The following is a 26,704-nucleotide window of genomic DNA, read 5'->3' as shown; positions in this document are numbered from 1 at the left end:
GTATATGGGGGTGCAGCAAAATCATCTACATTAGGATTTTAAGTTGATCTTTATGGAGCAGAAATTCACATCACATAAAATGAACAATTCAGAGGGATTTAGAAGTTGCACAACCACCTCTATCTAGTTCCTAAACATTTTTATCATCCCAGAAGGAAACACCACACCCATTAAGCAGTGTTCCCCACTACCCCAGTGCCTGCAACCACCAATCTGCCTTCTGTATTGAGTTTGCCTATTCTGGATATTTTATATAAATGTGGTACCTAAATATGGCTGCAGAAACAAGCAATCTAAATGATCAAGAATCATGAGAGATGGGAATGAGGGTAAGGGACAGGACAGATGTTATTTAAAGGTACAGACGTCGGACTCTTCCAACAAGAGTCGTAAGAGAGAAGTCCTAGAGATCTAATGCCTGGTGAACACAGGCAACAATACTGTATTACAATCAAACTTGCAAAGAGACTAGAGCTTAATTATTCCAATCACTGAAAATACATTATAATTATGTAACATGCAGAGGTGCTAATTATCAGTACAATGGCAATAATTACAATATATAAATGTATCAGATTAATATGTTGTACCTCTTAAACTTTCACAGTGTTTTATGTCAAATATTTCAATAATGGTAATTTAAAAAATCACGAGAGACATACCATAAAATAACTGACGAGTTTTCTTCAAAAATGTTCATGTCATGAAAAACACTAAGTAACAACTGCAATTCAAAGAGGACTAAAAAGACAAGACACCTAAATGCAAAATCTGATCCCAAAAAATGCTATCAAAGACATGACTGGGGATAACTGGCATAACTGGAATATCTACTATAACTTTATAAGTATTGTATAATTTAAAACTTTCTGAGTTCGATAACCATATTTAGAGGTATTCCTGTTCTAAAAATACACAGTGAAGAATTAATGAAGTATAATGAAATATAATGTATACAACCAAATCTTTCAAATTATTTCAAAATAAACTTTGAAAAGACAGAAATTGAAACTGTAGTGCTGTTCATGTTTCAATGGGTCTTCCAGGAGAGAAAGCATTATTTATCACAATTAAAACTTTGGTACCAAAAGACTGTATTAGTATTGTAGTCTAGTGATGATGTAGGGAAATCTAAAATAGAGTTTGAAAAACTTTTTAATTTAAACTCAAAGACTATGTGAAAAAAAAAAGCAACATTTTGTCATACCACAAGTATAATAAAATATATTTGGTCTTGGTCCCGTTCTTGGCACAGAGCTCCTAAAGGCCACTGAAATTTTGAGTGACAGAAGTATCATTTGCTATTCATAGGGAGACCCTTTTGACCATACATGAGTTTATGCTACTGAACTCACTTAGGATGAGCCCACTGCATAACCTCAGAACAGAGCTGATCACCAGAAAGATCAAGTAATTATTAGAGTGGAAACTTTGCAGTACCACTCCAGGTCCCTAGGGAAAAGGGGTGGGACCAATACAGATGAAGATCCATAAAGACTTTTGAACAAGGATAGGTGATGAGCATTCAGGTTGGTGAACACATCTAGGTGTTGGGGGTTGACAAGCCCAGAGGACAAAGAAGCACCATGCCCTCCTGAATCCAGCCGCAATCCCCAGACCTATGTATCTTTTCCATCCATCTGTTCCTGTGATGTATCCCTTTATAATACACCAGTAATTGCAAATAAGTGTCTCTCTGAGTTCTGTGAGCCAGGAGAGTAGACTCTCTAACCCGAGGAGGAGGGTGTGGGAAGCCCTGATCTACAGCCAGTTGGTCAGAAGTATGGGTCAAAACCTGGGACTTTTGATTGGCATCTGAAGTGAGGGCAATCTTTCTGAAGTGAGTCCTTAACTTGTGGGCTTGGAAGCTATCTCCAGGTAGAGAGTGTCAGAATTCAGCTGAAGCAAACCCAGGCAGTGTCTGCCTAGAAGGGGAGAACTGGGTGTGGGGAAAAACACACTTGGTGGCCAAAAGAGCTGTGCCTGCGAGCAGGAAGAAACAACAGTTTCCCTTCAGGACTGGAGATCAACATTCCAACATAAAGTCTTCTATCTTCAGTTCCTGGCTATAAATTTGCTTCCATCAAATACTGAATTTATTCTGTAAAACAAAGACTACCTGTCAAATCTACCTCATAGATAACTGTAATGATCAAACAAGAGAACAGATGCAGAAAAGTATTAAAGACTTATAGAGTGGTGTCATAGCACTCAAATTATTACTTTATTACTAAGTGACAGAGAGTAAAACAAAAAATAAAAGTAACTTTAATAATGTCTTTAAAACAAGTAGGCATCAATCAAAAAACAATTTAAGGAGAAAATCCCATTTCTGCCAAAAATAGAACCAAGGACTAAGGAGACAGAGAGACAGACAGTAGGCTTAATACCAGCTGGAGGCAACAAGATAAAAAGGGGAACTCCTCATATTATAAGATAAGGTGGAAGAACTGTAAAAATGAGTTAAGCAAAAACAGGAAACAAAAGAAGGTGGGGCTTCCCATTTTGAATAAATATGAAAAATCAAGCTGCTTACTACTCGAGAGTTTCCTGGATGTTGAGGTATGCCTGTGGTTTCTTCCTCTGGTGTGTCATTCACCTTGCCTTGCACGGGGTTGGGGGTCGGCAGTGAGTTCACACTCTGGTGGTATTTCTAAACCCAACTGGGACTGAAACTGCTAGGTCACTGACTGCTGAAGATTCCTCTCCCCAGCTCCCCAGCTCGGGGTAGAAAGCAGAAGTTCAATGAAATGGAGACCTCAGTCGGAGAGAAGTCATGGTGCAGTGGTCAAGAATTCACTTGACAAGGCTGGAGACCCTGGGTCAGGAAGATCCCCTTAAGTAGGAAATGGCAACCTGCTCCAGTATTCTTACTGGGAAAATTTCATGGACAGAGGAGCCTGGGCGGGTACAGCCCATGCGGTTGCAAAGAGGTGGACACAATTGAGCATACCCTCTCTCCACCTCATGACCAGGTGCAGTGAGCATAAGCTCAGCAGTCAGTCTGAATCTGGACTCAGCTAATTACCAATCTGGAATCACTGTGTCACCCAAGCATTCTCAAATGGTCTCTGAATTGGCATCAGTCTGGAACACATTTTTCACTGACCTATGACCAAATGAGAAAAAGTAGGACAATATAGTTTTTCATGACACTAAATTTATTGTCTGTTTTCACGTTGTAATTATCTTCCTCCCTTTTTGGTGGTTAAAAAAAAAAACACAAAAACTTTTTTTTAAAGGATGGGGATGGTAGATTGTAGTAGTTCTAAAAAAGGGTCATCACATCGGCGGAATTAAAAGTTGGGGATCTTACATCTGATCCCAACTGCCCACCAACACACACACTACTTTTTTTTTTTTTTTTTAACTTGCTGATGAAGTCCAAAAGTCTGGGAACCTCTAACTTGAAGGTCTCACTTTTCTCATCAACAAAATGGGGAAGGGAAGGGAACCTATTAAGCAGCTGTGTGCAGTTACCATGATATTTAAATATAGCATCAAGTCCTCAAGGCTTCCCAGGTGGCTCAGACTGTAAAGAATCTGACTGCAGTGCAGGAGACCCAAGTTCGATCCCTGGGTCAGGAAGATCCCCTGGAGAAGGGAATGGCAACCCATTCCAGTATTCTTGCCTGGAGAATTCCATGGACAGAGGAGCCTGGCAGGCTACAGTCCGTGGTGTCGAAGAGAGTCAGCTACGACTGAGCGACTAAACGGCAGCGGTAGCATCAACCCCTTAGACCTTTATCATCATCACAAAGAGCTTGACTACTTCACTTGGTTCATTCAACAAGATTCACATCCAGGCAATCTGGCAGAGTGGTCGAAAGTAAGCTCTACGATCAAACCACGGTACTTAAATTCTTGCTTTGCCCCTGAGACACTACTAGCTCCATGATCCTGACTAGGTCACAGTTAAGTCTCAATCTCGAGTAGCAGTTATCTCATCAGTCAAATAGGGATGATAAACAACAGGACCTATTAAGTAGGGCCATTTTAAGATTAAAATTACATAATCCATGTAAGATGCTTATCACAATGCCCTCTAAGTGCTCTCTGTTATTTAAGTATTATTGTTATTAGTAGTAATAAACTAAGGAGGTCAGAAGGTGCCTTCTAAAAGGCTGTTTCTGAATCATCTTCCAAAGTGAAATCCATTTTAAGAGGCTATGAAGTTTATATATTAACGATATTTCAATAAAAATGTCTAAAAAAAGAACCCCTATATAACTTTAAAAACATGAGGCTATGAGGATAATCATGGCTAACATTTATTTCAATTATTTCAAATGAAATCATTAGGTCAAGAATGAGAATTTGGATGGCATACAGATCCAGGCAAATATCAAATGTTATCCTAAACAATATCTACCTAATCAATATATTCTTCATAACTTGAAAAATTCATATATATTAATCAGGGCAGGTGTCATAGGCAGGTATAATAATTAAAATGGTTACTTTCAAATAGCTTTTAATAAAATGATTACCATTTCATTAAATCAAATGTGGAGTAACTTTGATATTTAGTGTGAATTTTCTCCAATATTGATCCTTAGTAAACAACTACACATTTTAGTGTTATTTATGTTTTAAAATTGGAGAAGGTGATGGCACCCCACTCTAGTACTCTTGCCTGGAAAATCCCATGAATGGAGGAGCCTGGTAGGCTGCGGTCCGTGGGGTCACTAAGAGTCTGACACGGCTGAGCGACTTCCCTTTCACTTTTCACTTTCATGCATTGGAGAAGGACATGGCAACCCCCTCCAGTGTTCCTGACTGGAGAATCCCAGGGACGGGGGAGCCTGGTGGGCTGCCGTCTATGGGGTCACAAAGAGTTGGACATGACTGAAGTGACTTAGCAACAGCAATGTTTTAAAATATGGTTGTTGAGTTGGCCTGAAATTCACCAAAACAGATTATAATTTTAGTTTAATATAAAATGTAATGCAGTGTAAAATAGCTTACTTGTTTATATGAAATTAAATAAAATTTATGCACAAACAGCTTCATAGTAAGAGTTAATTTACAAAAGATATTCTCAAGTGGTAAATGGGTATTTCCTTTATGAATTTCAAAGTGTTTTCATAACAAATATATTGAAAGACAAAAACATTATACATAAACACCTTATAAGAGTGAAACCTGTAAGCAATTCTTTTTTAGGAGTAACTATTGAGCAAGAATCGGATAAGGCAATGGCAACCCACTCCAGTACTCTTGCCTGGAAAATCCCATGGGCGGAGGAGCCTGGTAGGCTTCAGTCCATGGGGTCGCACGGAGTCAGACATGACTGAAGAGACTTAGCAGTAGCAGCAGCAGCATTGAGCAAAAATAACTATTGGGCTTCCTTGGTGGCTCAGGTGGTAGAGAATACACCCGCAATGTAGGAGACCCGTGTTTAATCCCTGGGTTGGGAAGATGTCCTGGAGAAGGAAATGGCAACCCACTCCAGTATTCTTGCTTGGGAAATCCCAAGGACCAAGGAGCCTGGCAGGCTACAATCCATAGGGTTGCAAGAGTCAAACACGACTTATCAACTAAACCACTATCATTGAGGAAGAAGTTTTAATTCTCAAGAAAATGCAAAACTTCTACAAAAGCATAGCCCAACATCTTCTCTAACATATGGTAAAGATATATCAGCATTTCTTCCCTCTATGCTTAACTTTCAAGTCTTTATTGCTACCATAAAAGAATCAGATATAGGTTACAAAGCAGTGCTCAAAGTTGACTATTTAAAGGTCCACTACTAGAAGAAAATTGCTAAACTTTTTTCCCTTTATTTCTGCAAACCATGTAATATAATATGTAACTTAACTGTTATAGTAGTTACACAATATATATTTACCTAGCATTTGTGTAACTACTACAGTGTGTGTGTATATGGGGAGGGACAAGGAAACAACTGTTTCTTCTTTAATATCCAGAAAGCTTGGCAACTAAAGGTCAAAACTTAGGAGCACAATACTGCAATTAGCTTTACAACATGAACAATGTTTAAGGAGCATACAAGGTTAAGAGGAGGCTGAAGATATTAAGTTAGACTGCCTGAGTTTGAATCCAGGCTTTGCCACTTAAAACCTGGGATCTTGGGCAAGTTACTTAACCTTCCTAATCTTCCTTTGTAATGCATTCATATTCAGTCTCGTCAGACTCTTTGTGACCCCATGGACAAGAGTCCACCAGGCTCCTCTGTCCATGGGATTCTCCAAGAAGGAATACTGGCGTGGGTTACCATTTCCTCCTCCAGGGAATCTTCTGGACCCAGAGATGGCACCTGTGTCTCCTGCGGTCCTGCATCGCCAGGTAGCTTCTTTACCACTGAGCCACCAGCTTCACTTCCTTTCTAAACCGGAGATAATAAAGAATAACCACCTCAGGGCATTATTTTGAGGTAATTCTTGCAGGAAACAGCGCTCCGGTCTCTGCTGCTGCTGCTGCTGCTGCTAAGTCACTTCAGGCGTGTCCGACTCTGTGCCACCCCACAGACGGCAGCCCACCAGGCTCCCCCGTCCCTGGGATTCTCCAGGCAAGAACACTGGAGTGGGTTGCCATTTGCTTCTCCAGTGCATGAAAGTGAAAAATGAAAGTGAAGCCGCTCAGTCGTGTCCGACTCTTAGCTACCCCATGGACCGCAGCCTACCAGGCTCCTCCGTCCATAGGATTTTCCAGGCAAGAGTACTGGAGTGGGGTGCCACATTAATACGTGCTTCCATTGTTATCGATTGCAACACTAAAATTACAGTGCTATCAACTGTTTTGAAGTGATTGCCATAAACATTAAGAAGATAAACAGATATGAAAGAACGTGTTCTGTAAGGAAGCACTTCTGTCGAGATTCGTTGTTTGGATTAAGCTTCTTCTCACCAAACGGCAAAGGAAATTTTCTAGAATTATCTTCGGAACCAAGAAAGTCAATCCAGGACCTCACTGTGTAACATCACACAGGCAAAAATGGAATACCACCTGCGCCAAAGAAACACCTGCCAATGCTAGTCTACAGATGTCATTTCACATGGCCATAATCGCTCCAATCTCGGAACTTTCTAGCCTGCGACAAACTTCCTTTAAAGCGAGGAAACGATCCAAACACACACACACACACACACACACACACAGTGTCTAACTCCTGACATTAATCCATCCCTGCAGAAAATGAGAACTATTTGACAAAGGGATACAGAGCCACAAAATCGGTCTTTAAGGGGAGCAGGAATAAAAGGTCGAAAAGATGCTCGCGCTACGGAGGCCACCGGGCCTTTCTCCGGGGGAAGGGGGGCGCCCTGGACCAGCGAATCTCGCTCGGTTAAGTCGCGCTCCTAAACCGTGCGCAAGGGAAGAGGTGTCCACGGTCAGAGAGGGTGTCGCCGCTCCCCGCCCTCTCAGCCCGGGCTCGGCGAGCTCCTTTCCCTTCACCCCGCCCTCCCATCCGCCCAGCGGGTCCTCGCGGGCAGAACGCGCGGCTCCGCCCGCCGGGGTGAGGCCGGCGCCCGTTCGCATCCCGGAACTCCCGGCCCCGGGGGCCCGCGGCCGCGCGAAACCCTTACCCCGCTTCTCGCCCCGCGACAGGTGGTGCTGCCGGCGGAGAGGCCGCGGCCCCGCAGGCCACCCAGACGATGCTCAGCTCGGGCCGAGTGCGGCCCTCCCCTTCCCGAGGCTTCCCGGAGGGAGCCGGCGCCAGCTCAGGCTCCGACCAGCCGGCTCCGCTGGACTCGAGCCGAGGCAGCCAGTACACCCGCGCAGTGAGGAGACTGACCGGGGAGAACCGCTGCCGCGGCCCCTTGAAGGGGGTGAGACTGACGGGCGCGCGGGCCAATGCGGAGGCAGGAAGCCAGCCCTAAGGGGAGGGGCTTCGCCGCCGGCTCGCCCGCGTCCCAGCCTCCAAGGACCTTCCTCTGCCCGGTTCAGTTCAGTTCAGTAGCCTGAGGTAACTGTTTGGGGGCCTGGCGGGTGCCCTTATGGGCCCGATCGCCAGGAGTGAGCCCGCAGGCGTGCAGGGTGGGAGGAGTCCGGACACGCAGAGGACAGCTGCCGCCCCACGGAAAGAGCTGGGGCTGGCTAACCGCAGACCTCCCATCGCGGCGACGGGCGCTGGGGTAGGTCCCGGGAGATGGCCGCGCCTTCGCGCGAGAAGAGGCTCTGCGCAGGCGCGGGCGAGGCCGGGGATGGGGTGGGGTGGGACCTGTCGGCGGGTACCAGGACCCGAACGCGGGAAGCGACGAAGGCTGGGCGTGTGGGCCTCTCCTGGACTGCCTGCCGAGGCAGGGAGAGGAAAGCAGAGATTCGAAGGGCAGGGTGCCAGCCAGGAGAATGGAGACGCGGAAGAAAGCGGCCCTGGGAAATGTGAAGCCTCTGCTCTTGAGGAACATCTTTATGTTTTTGAGCAATTTTTGTCTGCCTTCGAGTTGCTCTTCCGCCAAATTCTTTGCTGCTCTCCCTGGTTACTGACAAATTTTTTAAAATTAATTAATTTATTGTAATTAGAGGCTAATCACTTTACAATATTGCAGTGGGTTTTGCCATACATTCACATGAATCAACCATGGGCTGACACAACTTTTGACCCGCAGGGAAATTACTGTCATCACCAGCCCCATAAGCAGATATTCGAATATTCTCTCTCAGAAGAAAGCACTGGCACCCTAAATGGACATGGTGAAAACAGGCCGACCCTACCTTAACATATGTATAATTCACCCATGGTTGTGATATTGGAGGATAGTTCTTCATCCTTATTTCAGAAAATGTGGCCACCGAAAAAGCTTTACTGTAATGGAGTTTGCGTGCTTTTAAAGTGTAGTAATAAAAATTTTAAAGATGTAAAGGGTGAAGAAGAGGCAAGGCAGATGGAATGAGAACATGAAGTGACGGTAATGTAGAATAGAGAAGATTGAGCAGAAGTAGAGAAAAGTGGATTCTCGCCTCCCAAACTCTGACGATTCTGTAAAATTTGGACCAGCCGTGCCTATCTGAGCATCCAAGGGTGGGGCATGTTGGGGAAACAGTGTGTGCTTCGCGGCGAGGTCATGTCTGACTCTTTGCAACCCCCTGGACTGTAGCCCGCCAGGCTTGTCTGTCCATGGGATTCTCCAGACAAGAATATTGGAGTGGGTTGCCATTTCCTAGTAGTTAGAGGATAAATGATAACTATGGCTGCTATAGTAACCACCGCTGGAAAAGAGAGACTAGAAAAAACATGGGACTTCCCTGGCTGGTGCAGTGGGTAAGAACCCACCTGCCAGTGCAGGGGACACGGGTTCTGTCCCTGCTCTGGGAAGATTTCACATGTCTTGGAGCAACTAAGCCCGTGTGCCCCAGCTACTGAGTCTGTTCCCTAGAGCCTGCGAACCACAACTACTCAGCCTGCCTGCTGCAATTACTAAAGCCCCAGTGCTTAGGGCCTGTGTTCCTCAAGAGGAGCTACCACAATGAGAAGCCTGTGCCCTGCAACAGAGTAGCTCCCGCTCTGCAACTAGAGAAAGCCTGCACACAGCAAGGAAGACCCAGCACAGCCAAAAATAAATAAATAGAAGTATTTAAAAAATAAGCATGACCTCAGATAACCCTGCTTGCCAGAAACTGTCAAGATGCTTCAAGCTGAAAACAGAAAATGTAAAAATTATGTGTCATTATAAATGGTTCATTAGTAGAGGTAAAATTATTTTGTCTTTGAAAGACAGTCCGTCCTACAGTAGAATCATCCCAACTTGAAGGGTTACAGAGAGCTTATCATGGATGGGATTTCTTTCGGTTAAACTGAGATCAGCTCATTCCTTAGTAAATGAAATATCTGTTAATGTCAAAGATGCAGACAGTGCTGTTTTGCTGGTCCATCCCAATTCACTTCTCCTTAGTCACTTTGGGGAATGGTTTGAGGCTTCCTCCCAGTACAGTACTTACAGGCCTTATGACTATTGAGCATTTGAAATATGGCAACTCTAAATTAAGATACACACTGAGTTTCAGAACAGTGCAAAAAAAATGAAATATCTCAATTTTAAAAATATTGATCACATGTCAAAATAATATTTTGGATATTTGGGGTTAAGTAAAATATATTATTTAAATTAATTTCATCTCTTTCTTTTTACTTGTTTAACATGGCTATCATACAATTTAAAATTGCATGTACAACTCTAGTTTGTGGCTTATGCTATATTTCAGTTGGACAGTGCTGGTCTAAGAGGATCCTGTTGGAGTCTTCCACATATATGGAAGCTGTTAGATGGAACTTTGGAAAAGGCTTTTTTAAAAGAAGGAAAGGCTTTTTAAGAAAGACTCAATTGGCATGTACCTTTTGTTTCACATCCCACTTCTTACCAGAAATGTTTGAAGTCCTGGCACCCATTATTCGCCCATAGGATGAAAAGCAAGAAGATGAAGGCCTCTAAGTATATTGGCAGGATCAAAGCACCTGGATCCCCAGTAGTATTACTGAGCCACTTTCCACCTTGATTCTTATTCCATATTTCTTATTCTGTGAAATAAACCTCTGCCTGAATAAATCACCTCAAATAAGGTTTTCTGTTGTTTGGACTAACAATGACATCTAACTGTTACTGTTAAAATGCACAGAAATCTTGTCATATTATTTTAATTTTATACTTGTTTCTTTAGGATAGCTCATAATTCCCATTAGGTCAAATTAAGGATGCCAGATCTAAAGTTGCTATTTTACTACTGTATTAATACTTACTATTGTATTAATATTAAAATTTTATTACTGTATTAATAATGACAATATTACTGCTTTGATTTTGTGTGCCACTAACCTACTGTATTAGATACTGGCCCTTTAAATTCACTCAAAAATAATTCTATACTTGAAATTGGTTTGTATGCTTAAATTATTTCTGGAGACAGGGATGTGGTATGTAATCGCACTTAGCCTTTTAACTTTGAACTGAGACATTTTAGTGTCTCACTTTAACTATTACTGTATCAAAATAGCATCACTTACAGATGAAATAGCTCAGTTCAAGCAAGAATGTTGGATAGAGGCTAAAAAGGTAAATTCAAAAGAGCACAGTGTTTTTCAAAGCTTAAGAGGATTGTTGTGTTTAAAGTGTTGGAATGAGTTTCCTTATGTTTGTTTGCAATTATACAGAAAATTCCCCACCGGTTGCAGAATAACAACCACTGTATTACAGTGTATTACAGAATAACAATGCATTACAGAATAACAACCATTGTATTACAGGGATTGTGTCTTTGGGGGTGTTCCTTGCTAATAGAAACCATCAGAGAAAGTTTGGAAGGCTTTAGATTTTACGATTACTCATGTTTTCCAATTACATCTGTCTTTTTCCTATGCTTTCATTATGTAACCTATCTCCAAGTACCTGTGACATGAAAGGAACATGTTAGTTGCTATATCAACTTTCTGTATGCATGGGTGTGTTGCAGAAGAGGACTTTCTTACTCAAACTTGTTTTACGTTTTCCACTTTCTGGATTTCCTTGAGAGAATGAAAGGACCTCTCTGAAATGTAGAATTCTCTTCAGAAAATGGAGTTAGGAGCTGACAGTCCTTGACTGGAAATACAGCTGAATGAGAAATACAACTCCAAGTAGAATATAGATTTTCAATAGATTAGACATCCCATTTATAGATCATCTGAGAATGATAGAAGATGGTCGAGATCCCTGTGAACATGTATGTGTATATAGGAAGGTATATCTGCAAAAAGGAGTTGAACAAATTCCTCAGTTCAATTTTTGTTTTTGTTTTTGTTTGCTTATTTATAGCAAAAGAAAGAGTACTCTTTGGGAGGTTTGAATACACGATTCTATCTATCACACTCTTGAAAAATCACTCAACATCTTTCTCCTGTCAGGCGGACCAAATTAAACTCCCCCTTCCTGTATCAAAGGCCCTTGAAAGGAGGAAATGTGATGAAAAATAAGCAAGGGCTTTGCAAAGTTAAAGGAATACAGATGCAAGGGAAGCATTCTCACTCAGGCTCTCTGCCAGTCATGTAGATGATGCCCAATAAGTAATTATTCACTGAACACTTATTATCTGCTAAGCGTGGCTCTGAGTCTCCCTGTATATATATTAAAATGACTTAATTGTCTGAACACTACGATGTAGGTATAATCATTATCCCCATTTTGCAAAAGGAGTTACAGGTTGACTTGCCCAAGGGTACCACTAATAAGTGGAAGAGAAAAACAAATTATGCTGTGTACACTCTGAATACTTTTGAGTATTTTTATGTGCAGTTCACTGTCTTGGAAAGACCAGAAAGAGCATCTGGAACTAATGGCACCCCCACCCCCAGCCTGGAAAATAGGAATGCTCTCCCCATTTAAACTATTAAAATCTCTTTCATAACTCAAACTCTAATCTCTTCAGTGAGTCCTGGTGTGCGTGTGTGCATGCATGCATGTTCAGTCTCTTCAATCGTGTCTGATTCTTTGTGACCCTATGGATCATAGCTCGCCAGGATCCTCTGTCCATGGGATTCCTCAGGCAAGAATACTGGGTTGCCATGCCCTCCTCCTGGGGATCTTCCCGACCAGGGATCAAACCTGCATCTCCTGCATTGCAGGTGGGTTTTTTTTTTAACCGCTGAGTCACCGGGGAAGTCCGAGCCCTGGTGTAATAGTATGTAAATGCACATTGGAATTACCTTCGAGCTTAAAAACAAAAAATGCATTGCTGTCACTATACCAATTACATAAGAATCTTCTGATGTGAGACTTCAGCTCCTGTGTTTCTTAATAGTTCTTGTGCAAGTATTTCTTTTTAAAGTACTTCTCATCCAATATAAGCTTCATGAAAGTGGGGGTTTATAAAAATCATTTCTCCCTGTATTCCTTCTAAGTCCTCACATATGATTAATGTTTGAATAATTAGTGGGCAGGTTTAGACTATTGACGTCTTCTTTGTTCTAATGAAAGAGTTCTCAAAGCGTGGTTCTGGATGGTCATATCATCACCTGGGAACTTGTTAGACATGCAGATAGTCAAGCCCCACCCTAGACCCAAGCTGAAGCTGAAACTCCATGGTTGGAGACCAGCAATCTGTGTTTTGCCAGGTCCTGTTGATTTGAATACATACTCAAGTTTAAGAACCACTGTCTGAGGCCATGTGTTCATGGCGATCCTCAGAGGGTAGTTGATTTTGTGTGTATATCAAGGTTTCTGGTGAGGACTTCCTTGTTGGTCCAGTGGTTGGGAATCCACCTGCCAGTTCAGGGGACATGTGTTCGACCCCTGGTCCAGGAAGATCCCACATGCCTCAAGGCAACTAGACCTGCACCTCACAGCTACTGAAGCCTGCAGGCTCTAGAGCACGTGCTCTGCCACAAGAGAAGCCTCCGCAGTGAGAAGCCTGCACACTGCCCCTAGAGAGTAGGCCCTGCTCGCTGCCACTAGAGAAGGCCTGAGAGCAGCACCGAAGACCCGGTGCAGCCAAAAAATAATTAATTAATTAAATTTAAAAAGTTTCTTCTGAGATGAGCTAATTGGGAAACAGGAATGGAAAAGATACACTGCTTGTCTTCAAGGAGTCTACCTTACAATATGGAGATAAAGCATTTTTTCACATGGGTGAATTCAAAGAGAAGTCCGTTGTTAGGTATGTATTTACGGATGAAATGACGTAATCATGATGTCATGAATTTCCTTTACATTGTTCTAGGGAGAAAAATGGTGATAGTTGAAACAAGGTTAGCAAAATGTCACCATTTATTAAGACTGAGTCCTGTCTTTAAGGGGGCTTATTATACTATATCCTCTACTTTTGTGTATAATTGAACATTTCCTTATAAAATAATTTAAAGGCAATATGTAAAGAATGAGCTCAAAGCATTGTAGTAGTTCAAAAGAAATGATTACTTCTTTTGTTTCATTAATTGCATTTATGACCTCATAAATTGAAATGTTGAGATGTTAACTCAAAATGAACATTTTAAAATTCTTTTCCTGCTTCTCTAGGTTTTCCAAAATATAAAATCCCAGCAGTCTTTGTTTCTGCAATGGCAATTATAATTTGACTTCCTTTCTGAAGACTTTTATAATAAATTTAAACAGACGTGCTTCCACATCGATCTAAACACAATGAAAAGCTTCTAAAAAATATTTCCTTTTTGTTACTGATGGAAGAAGTGTTCACACTGAGGTATGAGAAAGTCATTTTGTCTTAAACTTGATTTAATTTAAATCTTATGCTACCTAGAACAGCCTATTTTGTGGCCTATTAAACATGCATTGCGCATATGCTATAACCATGAAAGAAAACAATGCATTTGAAAACTCAAAATGTGGTTCAGGCATTCAGAACAAAGTCTGATGGCCATTGTGGATGTGGTTTCAGACACTTTCCTGCGTTACTGAGAACTTGAGTTTTCAGAACTGTAATCAGACTCAAGGACACCACCAGCCTTTCTCAGAACAATGGCTGCTAGCAGCTGCAACTTTATGGTCTCAACGCCTCCCCCATAACTATGTCACCATTTTGAACCCCAACCAATCCTCGCTGAATTAGCAAACTAAATTTTTGCCAGCTCCAACCCTAATTGTTGACAAACAACTTATCAGTTTTGTGGCCTTTGCCTTTTATAAGCCTCCCCCATTTTGTAGTCTGGCAGAACACAGCTCAAGTGCCTCTCAAATCTGTCTCTGGGCTATAGTCTTCAGTTTGGCTCAGATGAAGTTCTTTTTTGTTCTTCTCATAGATTGTTTATTGATTATTTTCATCAACATTACCATTGTATCACCTAAATCAGATTAGATGGAATTGTGTAATATAGCTGTGTGTGTGCACGCACCCATGCGTGTGTGTGTGTTAGTCGCTTAGTTGTGTCCAACTCTTTGCGACACCATGGACTGTAGCCTGCCAGGCTCCTCTGTTCATGGAATTCTCCAGGCAAGAAGACGGGAATGGGTTGCCATTTCCTTCTCCAGGGGATCTTCCTGAACCAAGGATTGAACCTGGGTCTCCTGAATTGCAGGCAGATGCTCTACTGTCTGAGCTACTAGGGAAGCCCAATATAGCTCTGGAGCAGGCTTCTTCAAGCATGAGATCTCCTGCATGTGTCCATGTCATCAGGCAGAGGTCATGCGTGCAGGGCTGACTTAGTTTGATGGGAGAGATAGGCTGCTAGTGTGAGAAGCTTCTGAGGGTAACCATTGCGCCCTGCACAAAGCCTCTTGCCCCCTACTACTGACCGGCTTCCTCTATACTAGGAAACACGTTTTCATTCAACAACTCTCACGCACGGTGAAAACGACAGTGAACTCGGAGTTCTTGGGTGCTGTTCATGTGTTTCTCCTTGCTTGTCTCCAAAGGTCTTTGGAAATTCACTTTGGAGCCCATCACTGTCTCCAATCTGCTAAAAAAAAAAACACACAAAATTTAACTGAGTAAATTAGAAGATCTAATCGGCTTTATTCATGAATCCAGTAGCATCTCATCTGGCAAACAGAGCGATACTCCCAGAAGTAATTATTTCTTCAACGTATGTTATCTAGAAGGCTTGGTGGAGGATGCGACATGAGCGAATCTTGATTTAAGCAGAGAAGTTTTTTAATATATTACGTACAAGTTCACTAACTCTTATCCATAATTGTAGAACCCAAAATGTTTTTTCCCATCTGGGGGGATTCTGTCACTTTGGTGGTGTCAGAATTTATTTGGTGACAAATAAATTGTCACATCTGTCTATAGTCTGTTTTCCCAACATGTTGTAAGTATTCATATATTTCTCTTCAGTAATATGAATATTTTTATGGCACTACCTCAGCTCCCACTGAGGACATTATAAAACATACAGTATATGCTCCTTGGAATGTTTTCCCAAATCCCAAGATTTCTAGACTCTGAAACACAGCTGGCTCCAAGCTGTGTATCATTCGTATCATCCCAAAGTGCAGTCCTTATGGAACAAGAAGTTAGGGAAAGGCTGTGTGTAGTTCTTAATTTTGATTTTGCTGGGGTTAAGCAAATAATTTTTTTACTTTAATACTGCTTATTATGATACTTAAAAAGCTAGACTTAATGTGGGTGAGAGACAATCGTAATCATGACACTTTGTGTGATGAGCACAGAAATGACTGAGTGAATGAGTTATAAGAAATTAGCTTTTAAGGAGAATTTTTTTTTAATCTTTTTGGCCACACCATGCAGCTTATGGGATCTTAGTTCCCCAACTGGTGATCAGACACGGGCCTACAGTGGGAACAGTGTGGAGTTCTAACCACTGGACTTCCAGGGAATTCCTTAAGGAGAAATTTTTGGTGATAGAAGTCAGTAAAACAGGTTTAAGGGGGGGTTGGCTGAAAAGAGACACAAGGGAACATTCTTTGTCACAGTCTGGACAGGAGCTACACAAGTGTATACATGTATAAACATTTGTCAGATTTGAATGACATAACTTATACACCTTACTGCACGAATTTTATATCCACTCCAACAATGCATGTTCGAAAAAAATGAAAGTGAAAGTGTTAGTCGATCAGTTCTGTCTGACTCTTTGTGACCCTATAGACTGTATCCATCTGTCTGTGGAATTTTCCAGGCAAGAATACTGGAGTGGGTAGCCATTCCCTTCTCCAGGGGACCATAAAATAAACTATTTGCATTATGCATCGCTGTTTCTTTTGGAGCAGACATTCCCTGTGGAAACTATTGTGGATCTAATACCTTTCTTCTAGGCTTCTTCCTTGTCCTCCACTGGACGGGCTAAGAAAAAGGAAGGGACCATTTTGTAGGGTTGTCAAAATAGCCATGAGGGGAAGTTCCCTGGGGGCCTAGCAGTTAAGATTCCATGCTTTTACTTCCTTGGCCTGGGTTCAGTCCCTGGTAGGGGAAATGAGATCTCACAAGATTTGCAGAGCAGCCAAAAAAAAAGTAGTCATGCAGAAAATAGAAGAGATGCTGAGCCTGAAAAGAAGGCACAAGCTTTTCAGGGAAGGATAAATTACAAAGCAGATGATCAGGTAAAACATGGTGCCAAGGCGCAAATCAACAGCAAACAAGGAGGAGGAAATAGGTTATTGGGCTACGTCACTGAACAAATAGACAAGGACGTGGGTGGGGATTGGTTTGTGTGAGTCCTGCACTGTCTCTGGGTTTGCCTTTGGTTTGCCTGGTTCACCTGTGAAGCGGGAGGAGCTATAAAGGGGCAGGCTGCTGGAGCACACCTAGCTACGTGACTTTCCTGTAAAACTCTTCCTTAGGCAGAGTTTAAGGAGTTGTGTAGCCAGTTATCTTGAGATGAATACACGTTTGCCCACTTTCTCCAAATCCATGAAAAATGCTTGGAAAAACACGCCATGGAAATAGAGCAGCTTGATTTACTTACTTATTTTTAGGCCACGCCAAGCGGCTTATTCCCCAGCCAGGGAGGGATGAACCCAGGCCCCTCACTGGCAGCACCGAGTCCTAACCCTGGACTGCCAGGGCATTCTCTGGAGCAGCTTGATTGCATCCCAGCACCACAGTGTGTTTCCATAGCGTTAGTGTTAGTCGCTCAGTCGTGTCTGACTCTTTGCGACCCCATGGACTGTAGCCCATCAGGCTCCTCTGTCCGTGGAATTCTCCAGGCAAGAATACTGGAGTGGGTTGCCATTTCCTTCTCCAGAGGACCTTCCCAACCCAGGGATCAAGCTTGGGTCTCCCTCATTGCAGGCAGATTTTTTACTGTCTCAGCCACCAGGGAAGCCCATGTTTCCATAAGGGAAATCCATATTATTGAGGTTCCAGAGAATTATGGAAGGTCAGTCTCTTTGCAATGAGAATATATGTGAGCAGCATCATTGGTTTTAGGTTGGCACATTATCTATAGCAAAAACAGACTGTCCTAATCACTATATTTAGATTTACACAACTCTATCTGCCTTAGACTAGGAAGTATTAATAATGAATACTGACTGTGGCACTGGGAGTTATCCTTCAATAAATCAGGGTTATTAAAAATGCAAACTGTTTAAAAATATAAGAGAAAGTAAACAGTATAACACAAGAGATATTTGTGTTAGACACTGTAGCAACAAACCTGTTAGCCTAGTCTGGGAGTGAGACATGAAAACGTTTGGTGAAGGTAAATACTATCATTAAGAAACAATAATGTTTTTGTTATTCCCAAAATACAATGCCATGCTAATGATGATAATTACCTCCAAAAAAGTGCTAACAACTCCTTATATAATTAAAATAATTCTAGCTTTGCAGACTGTCTGAAAGAGTCAACTAATACCATAATAAGCAGTGTCTTCATTACCAAAATATTTTAAGGAAAGTTCTGGAAATCTTTGTGAAGAACAGAGAGGTTAATATCATAGGCTTATTAATAACAGAAGAACCTTTACCCCCAAGGAAAAGTAGCATTTTGATGCTTATGGATGATATTGCATCACAATTGATTTTTCTCTAGGACTTTCAAGAAACCTGGAAAGAGAAAGGCAAAAATTTACTACTGTCATTGTCATTGTGAAAATACCCTCTGAGTGATCCAAAGTGATTCGGTCTTGCTAAGGCTGCCCCTAAGATCTTCCTAAACTGGCTGCTTGGTGTTACTTTTTCTAAATCCTCATTCTGGCACCATCATTGTCTATAAACCCTTAAGGGAGGACTCCAGGAATAGCAACTTTGGTATCACCTGGGAGCTTGTTAGAACAGGTTCGGGTGGCTCCACACACATTGGCATTTGAAAAGCACAGAAGACTCCTGAAGTCCTAGATTCTGTGAACTCATGTTGCTGTGAATGGGGGGTCTTAGTAATCTCATGGACTGTAGCTTGCTAGGCTCCTCTGCCCTTCACTATCTCCTGGAGTTTGCTCAAATTCACGTGTATTGAGTCAGTGATGCTATCTAACCATCTCATCCTCTGCCAGCCCGTTCTTTTGCTTTCAATCTTTCCCATCATCAGGGTCTTTTCCGATGAGTTGGCTCTTGGCATCAGGTGACCAAAGCGTTGGAGCTTCAGCTCCAGCATCAGACCTTCCAAATGAATATTCAGGGTTGATTTCCTTTAGGATTGACTGATCTGATCTCCTTGCAATACAAGGGACTCTCAAGATTCTTCTCCAGTACCACAATTCAAAAAGAATCAATTCTTTGGTGCTCAGTTTTCTTTACGGTCCACCTCTCACATCCATACATGACTACTGGAAAAACCATATCTTTGACTATATGGATCTTTGTTGGCAAAGAGACGTCTCTGCTTCTCAATACACAGTCTAGGTTTGTCATGAATGTATGTGAGCTAAGTTGCTTCAGACACGTCGACTCTTTGCCACCCTATAGACTGTAGCCTGCTAGGCTCCTCTGAACATGAAATTCTCTAGGCAAAGTATACTGGAGTGGGTTGGCATGCCCTCCTCCAGGGGATCTACCCCACCTGGGATCAAATGGGCAACTCTTACATCTTCATTGGCAGGTGAGTTCTTTACTCTAGCACCACCTGGGAAGCCCAGGTTTATCATAGCTTTTCTATTATTTCTAAGTATAGAATAATAAGCCAGTGTTACTTTGTATACCTTCAAATATTTCCTGAGCCAGGGAAAACACAATTAGTCTTTCCTTCTCATAGTGAGGATTTGTAATGCTTAAATCATGAGCAGTACAATTTTTTTGTTAATTCTCCAGATGTGTAATTATGAGCTAGGCACCAGGTGAAATGTTTGCATGGAATAGAACACATGCAAAGTCTCTGAGTGATGTCTAGGAACAAAATCTTAGGAATGTTTGCCTTGATTATCCAAATAGTGTTCCTGGTATCTTGAGTATAATTCTGTATACAGATCCTTAATAGACCAGGCAGGCTTCGTGTTTTTCTGACTACATGGGATGAAAAGCTAGCTCTGCGGTTCTATCTCTTGGGGGCAGTACAGGGACATATTTCTATAAAGTGTTGAAGATTTCTCTGGCCAAGAGGGTAACTACAGAACCTGAATTCATAAAGAGAGTTTGATTATCCAATATGTTTTCCTACTGAGCAATAAATGGTGAGTGCTTGGTACATGGAATATCAGAAACCTAAAACAGCTCTGACATTGTTAAGCTGGATATTTCACCTTTTTTTTTACATCAACAAGATGTGGTCTAACCACAAAGAAAACCTAGTTGCCTCTCCTCCAGTGCTCTTTGACCTTAGACTTACTGGCATTCTGAAATGCTTCCCAGAATGAATCACCACCAGCACCAAGCTGCACTCCTGGCCTGGGAAGTCTAGGTGTTCTTTCCATAGCCATTCATTGCCTTAGGCATGTCTGGGGGACCCCGGGACCTCTCTGGAGATTTGATTCCATTCTGATGGTTCACGTCAGGGTCTACACCAGCTCCAGCAATTAATTGGGAGCATTCTACTTTAGCAGGCATCCAAAGGGAGGTAGAACATCTTTCCTTTATTACACTTGAACCAAAATTAAGCTGCACAGAACAACATGGAGTAAATGATTAGTCCTAAACAACACAAACTTGCAAAAATTATATCTGGATTCTAACTTATTAAGGCACCAAATGGTTCTTGTTCATATCTTTGTGCCTGAAACTAGAAATGATGAACCATAAGCTTTATTCATAAAGTACTAGACCAAGGTACTTAGTCTTTTGTGTGTAATGGTCAGCACTGAGAGTCTGGTGAAATTTACAGACTCCTCTGAATTTTTTTTTTTTTTAATGCATAAAATGAAATACATGGAGTCACTGAAGATCTAATTAAAATAAAACTACAAAATATTTTTAAACCTCTAATTTCTGGCATAATGATACATATGCTACTTTATAATGCATTGAATAAAAATCTAGTGATAGGCTGAATAACTAGTAATGATGAGTGTAAATCATGTTACATAGTAACTGCAATAGCTGGAAGGTGGTACAAAAATTCATGGTTTCTATAATCCTAGTAGTTTGTTACCTACATCCATAATTGAAGAGAATGCTAAATTCCAGGTAGAGTTTACTGAAAATGAATAAACTTTTCTCAGTCCGAGTTCACATACTCCCAGTAAGGCTGTTTTTGTCTGAGTTCAGCTAAGAACCTTGTTCCACCTGTTGGCAATTTATGAGTTCGACTCTCATTACTGGAAAATAGTCTCCTGTAGCAATTTCTTTCACAGAGCTCCAATTTCACAGTTATGTTGAGACATTCTCTGTCAAAAGGTCTTTCGTGACTTTCAGTAAATTTCCTTCCATTTTCACCTGTTGAGCGTTGCTTGGGACAGTGTTGCCTGGGATTTCCCTCACTCTGGTGATTCAGCCTTATGACTCAAAGGCAGATTTACCGGGCTAGCGTTGCAGAGGTTGCTTTCAGGTTGAAACCTGGCTAGATTTCCCAGCCTCCTAGGTGTGTAATTTAGAAAACTCCTGTTAGTCATCTTCTGATCCTTCTTAAGAGGCATTTGTTCACGTCTCTCCCTGTTGCCAGAGGCACATACTGTTAGACATGTTAAGAAGGTAATTTATTCTCCACATTCTTACTCTTGGAGTAAAATTGCTCTAGAATACATTTTTTAGAGTCCATGAAGATATTTTTAAAAAGCATTTTCAATTTTTTTTTCTTGGTAGAAAAATGTATGTTAGCACCTTTTGTGGAAAAAAAAAAGACTTTATGTTTTTAGATTTCATTCACAATTTCTGAATAGACATGAAAAGTCACCAGAGTCCTTATGCAAGTTTGGGGAAGGAAGAGAACGTTATTTTATGCCAGCAGGGAAAATAGCATTCAATAAACAATATGCTAACAGCGAGAAATGGGAACTTGAACTCTCTGTCATGAATTCAACCCATTCTGTATTTCTAAAGACAGAAAGGAGAAGTGAGGAGAAAATGTGAGAAGGAGTATTCTGGAGCTCCTTCTACTTTATCCAAATAGGGGAGCTGGACTCGCCTCCACGATGCCAAGCCCTTTCAAGAAACAGCCCACGTCTCTGCTCTCTCCTGGGAAACCATTCCCTTCTTCTTTTTCATAAATCTGGCTTCCATTTCCACAATGTTTTTAAAAACTGTGCAGAACTTCCTCTTTTTAGAGGAATTCAACCCCCCTTTTTTTTTAGTTCTCAACTTCCTCATTCTTTCAGCAGAATATGACTCAGTGGACTTGTCCTTCCTTCTTGAAACTTTTTTTTAACGTCCCTGGCACAGTAATCCTCTGGATCTTTGGCCTTGCCTTTGCTGTCTCCTCTCTCTCCTGCCCCTCTGAAGGTTGACCCCCAAAGTTCAATCTTAAATGTAACCCATTGAGATGATGCACAAATCTGGGTCCTACAATGAATTCCCACTTTTGAACCTGTTCTTTTCCCCTCAAGAGGCTCCATTCATTCAGTAAACATTTTTCTTGAGTGCCTGCGTGTGTGTTCAGTCACTAAGTCACATCTGATTGTCTGTGATCCCACAGACTAGAAAAAGTCTTGATGCTGGGAAAGATTGAGGGCAGGAGGAAAAGGGGACAACAGAGGATGAGATGGTTGGATGGCATCACCGATTCAATGGACATGAGTTTGAGCAAGCTAAGGGAGACAGGGAAGGACAAGGAAGCCTGGTGTGCTGCAGTCCATGAGGTCACAAAGAGTTGGAAATGACTGAGCAACTGAACAAGAACCATGTATAATGGGGACACAGAGAGGACACACCTAACCCATTTGAGATGAGTGTGAGGAAACCTTAATTTCATCTAATTGTGTCATATTATTTTTTATTCCAGTGTTACTGAGATATAGTTGACACACAGCATAGCATAAGTTCAAGGTGTTCAGCCTAAGGACTGGACTTACATACATCATGAAATGATCAGCACAATAAGTTTAAGGAACATCCATCCTCTCATATAGAGATTAGATTAAAGGAAAACACTAATTTTAATTCAAGCATTAACTGACATTCATTCAGCAAACTATAGCAAGAAACAAACCATAGCAAGGACCTTCTATGTGCTGGTTATCAAGTCAGGCACTAAGACTGCAAGACAAGCCTAGTCCTTGCCTCTGTGGAGCTTGCCAGCTACTAAGTGGGAGAAACAGACATTAAACAAGTCATACAATTTTATAATTGAGACATTTTCTCCAAAGAGAGAAGCACAAAGTCCCAGAGAGTGTTTAAGATGGGGAGATAAACTGGCTTAGAAATCCATGAAGGGACTTCCCTAATGGTCCAGCGGTTGACTCCATGCTCCCAATGCAGGGGGCACAGGTTCTGGCCCTGGTTTGGAAACTAAGCTCCCTCAGGCCACACAGTGTTTCCCCCCCGCCCCTGCCCCGCAAAATGAAAGAGAATCATTGAAGGCTCTCCTGGGGAAATAAACATTTATGCTGAGGCCTGAAGTGGAGGAGAAAATGGGCAAAGTGAAGAAAGGGTATTCAGGGTGTCTGATGACCCAGCAGAAGGAGACTTTGAAGGAGGACTGTTTGGTTGATACCAAGATGATGAGATGAGAAGGACAAGCCCAAGATGACTTGCAGGACTTTGAAGGTCAATAATTTAGCCTTTAAATTTTTAAAGACAAATTACTATTTAAAAACAAAGATCCACCAACCAACCATTTTTAAACAGCGGGTTGACAAGATCAGATTTCCACTCCGAAAAGGTCATTTTGACTACAGAGACAGTAAGAGATTGAGGGAGGCAGGAACCAGTGAGGAGAGAGGCAATTAACAGTCTTCTAGATTGTTCTTAGAGAACGGTTCAGATTTGAGACATGTGTCGGAGGGAGAAACTCTAGAGTCTGGAGGTTGAATGTTGTTGGTAAGGGAGCGGTGTACATAGAAAATCTCACGGGAGAATCTGCTTTGACAAAAAGGTAGAGGAGCAAGACCTGGAAGAGCTGGGATGCTAGGGGGCAGGCAGAGTGGGATGTGGACAGGAGCCCAAGCTCTTGTCCTCTTTGAAGAAAGAATTCAGCAAAGAGACTAAAATTATGAAAATGATAAAAGCATTTATTAGAAGCAAAGTATGTGCGAAGTACATGTGGAAAATAACCAAACTACATGTGGAAGAGCACAGAAGTGAGCCTGGAGTGAGTTACCCGCAATAACGGTGGCTTAGGTCGCTTATAAAGGGGCAGTTTTCTGGGTTTTTTCTAGCCAGTCATCTCCAGGTTTGGCCCTGGTGTGAGCATGCCTCTGTCAGCCAAGATGGCTTCCAGTTGGCATCTTCCCCCGCCTTTAGGAACTTCCCCTAGAATGAGGGCTTCTCTGCACATGTGTCAGGTGGGGAAATCCACAAGAATGCACCCAATCCGGACCAGGGCTCCTGCTGGTGTCCCATCTTGAAGCATCACCAGCTACTCAGCCTCAGGCCTGTCCGTCTCCTGCCTCAGCAGGACTGGGCCCCCAGGGAGTCCAGTGGTGGCTCTGGCTCTGACAGTGGGGGTGGAGCAGCCTGGGGACCAGTGACTGGAGGGTGGAGACACCTCTCCGCCTGCCTCGCCACTTGTCATGCCTCACAACTCGAGCATCTTCTGAGTGCTGGGGAAAGGTTTCGGGGGGAGGCATCTGCCCTGAGTTTGTTTGTTTGCCCTGAGTTTTAAATGAGTAGCATTAGCTCCTGGAGAAGGAAAGGGCAACCCACTCCAGTATTCTTGCCTGGAGAGTCCTGTGGACGGGGGAGCCTGGTGGGCTGCTGTCCATGGGGTTGCACAGAGTTGGACATGACTGAAGCAACTTAGCATGCATGCATGCATTGGAGAAGGAAATGGCAACCCACTCCAGTACACTTGCCTGGAGAATCCCAGGGACGGAGGAGCCTGGTGGGCTGCCGTCTATGGAGTCACACAGAGTTGGACATTAAGTGAAGCGACTTAGCAGCAGCAGCAGCAGCAGCAGCATTAGCTCCAAGGGGCCATGGAGGAGGAAAAGTTTTCCAGGCAGAGGAAACGAAAGATGAGAAATGGGATGCCTGCAGTTCTTTACCACTAGCACCACCTGGGAAGCCCAAGAAACAGCATAGCAGGGGCAATTCAGAATTGCCTGAGCAGGGGACAGGATGGGGTGGGGGTGGGGGGCAAGAGATGATGCTGGGGAGGAGGCAGAGCCAGAGGAGGGAAAGACAGTGGGAGCCACCGAAGAGTTTATTAAAGGAAGGGAGAGACATGGGTTTTGAATGGACCATTTAGGCAGCTGTGTGAGTTTATGTGGGGCAAGAAGAAACAGAACATTGAGGAGGTTATGGAATCCTCCGGGGGAACCGAATGGGCACCTAAACTGGGACCACGGAGCAGAGACGGAGCAGAAGGGAGGGAGGATCTGAAGAGATATCTGAGAGGCAAAGAAGCTGTTGAGAGGAGGAGCCTGCAGGCTTCTGGATGAGCTAAGGGGCTCGGGTAGGGCCTGGTAGAGACAAAGAACACTGGGTTAGAAGCAGGCTGAGGGGGAAAGATGACGAGTCCAGTTTGTAGCCTGTTCAATTTGGGAGCCACCGCACTGGAGATTCCTGGCAGGCAACAGAAGAAAAAAAGATGTCTGAAGTTCAGTAGAAAGATACAAGTTTGGGTGTCACCATAAGAGTTTACTGTGGCTTCCCAGGTGGCGCTAGTGCTAAAGAACCCCCCTGTCAATGCAGGAGACTTAAGACATGCGTGTTCGATCCCTGGGTCAGGAAGAGCCCCTGGAGGAAGGCATGGCAACCCACTCCAGTATTCTTGCCTGGAAAATCCCATGGACAGAGGAGCCTGGCAGGCTACAGGTTCATAGGGTTGCAAAGAGTCAGATACGACTGAAGCAACTTAGCTTGACATGGCAGCACGTAAGAGTTGACTCCTAGAAAACTGAAAAGCCTCCCCTCAGGTGTGTTTAGTGAGAACGGTGGGCCCACGCTAGAAACCCAGGCTCAGCATTTGTGCAATGTCTCCAGCTCCACATCCGCCTAGACTCTGCTCGCTGAGGCTGCAGCTGGGACTTCCGGTTCCCGCCCCCGCCCCCGCGCCCGCCCCCACCTCCGCCTCCCTGACCAGCTGGATTCCTGCTGGCTTCTGCCAGTGAGACCACTAAAGGGACACAGGGAGGCATGAAGTGGGCAGAATGGAGCTTCTTCCTGCTTCTAATTGTTACCATTATCACTCAAGTCTCAGCAATGAGCACCCCGGGTGAGGGTCCAGGTACCAGCTGCACTGCATGGAAGGGGCCTTCTGAGAACTTCTATAGTCGCCCCTTGGGGATGTGGGGGAGGGGACATTTCCCCCTTACCCTTCTTGTGCACTTTTGGCTGGCCCAATAATTAAAATGGATATAACACAGTTTAACAGGAGGGGGGGGGGCGGAAAACCAGGTTCAATTTATGACCAGGTCTTATAGACATGGTCAAAGGACTTTTATACTTTTTAGATAAATGATAAATTTGTGAAGAATTGACAGGACAAAGAACCTAGACTTTGGGTATGTAATTAGTGAAGAACCTAAACAGAGTTTGGGCTCGGGGTAGTACGTTAAAGAAGGAACAGGGTTTGTGTATACAGACCTGTCTGCCTGAATTCCCAGCTCTGGCCATGAGGGTCTCCTTCTTCCAGGTGCAAGGAGGGCACCTTTCACAGGGGAGATTCATTTCCTGCTTTTAGGGAGGAGCGCCTAGTTGTCTTTTTCTTATAGGTTGTTCCTTTCTTGTTTTGGCCTCACCTTGGAGCAGGCAGGATTGTAGTACCCCCGAACAGGGATAGAACTCGCAAGTGGTGGAAGCATGGATCTTAACCACTGGAGCACCAGGGTCGTCCCCATAGCCTGTTTCTTAAGTAATTTTAATTCAAAATAATATGCCACTGTGG

The 26,704-nt window shown here is 42.9% G+C and overlaps 1 protein-coding gene across 1 annotated transcript in view; it reads right to left on the bottom strand.

Annotated features, from left to right (window-relative positions):
* Positions 1-7,591, bottom strand: part of ME2 (malic enzyme 2) — a 53,260-nt gene extending 45,669 nt beyond the window's left edge. Inside the window, exon 1 of the mRNA XM_068993729.1 lies at positions 7,551-7,591. The gene's annotated coding sequence lies outside the window, so the exon portion shown is untranslated. The remainder of the gene's footprint in view (positions 1-7,550) is intronic.
* Between the last annotated feature and the right edge of the window lie 19,113 nt (positions 7,592-26,704).

The sequence above is a fragment of the Capricornis sumatraensis genome, chromosome 21 (assembly GCF_032405125.1).
Source record: "Capricornis sumatraensis isolate serow.1 chromosome 21, serow.2, whole genome shotgun sequence".
Lineage (NCBI taxonomy): Eukaryota > Metazoa > Chordata > Mammalia > Artiodactyla > Bovidae > Capricornis > Capricornis sumatraensis.
The sequence above is the reverse complement of the archived record's forward strand: the minus strand, read 5'-3'. Positions and strand labels throughout refer to the sequence as shown.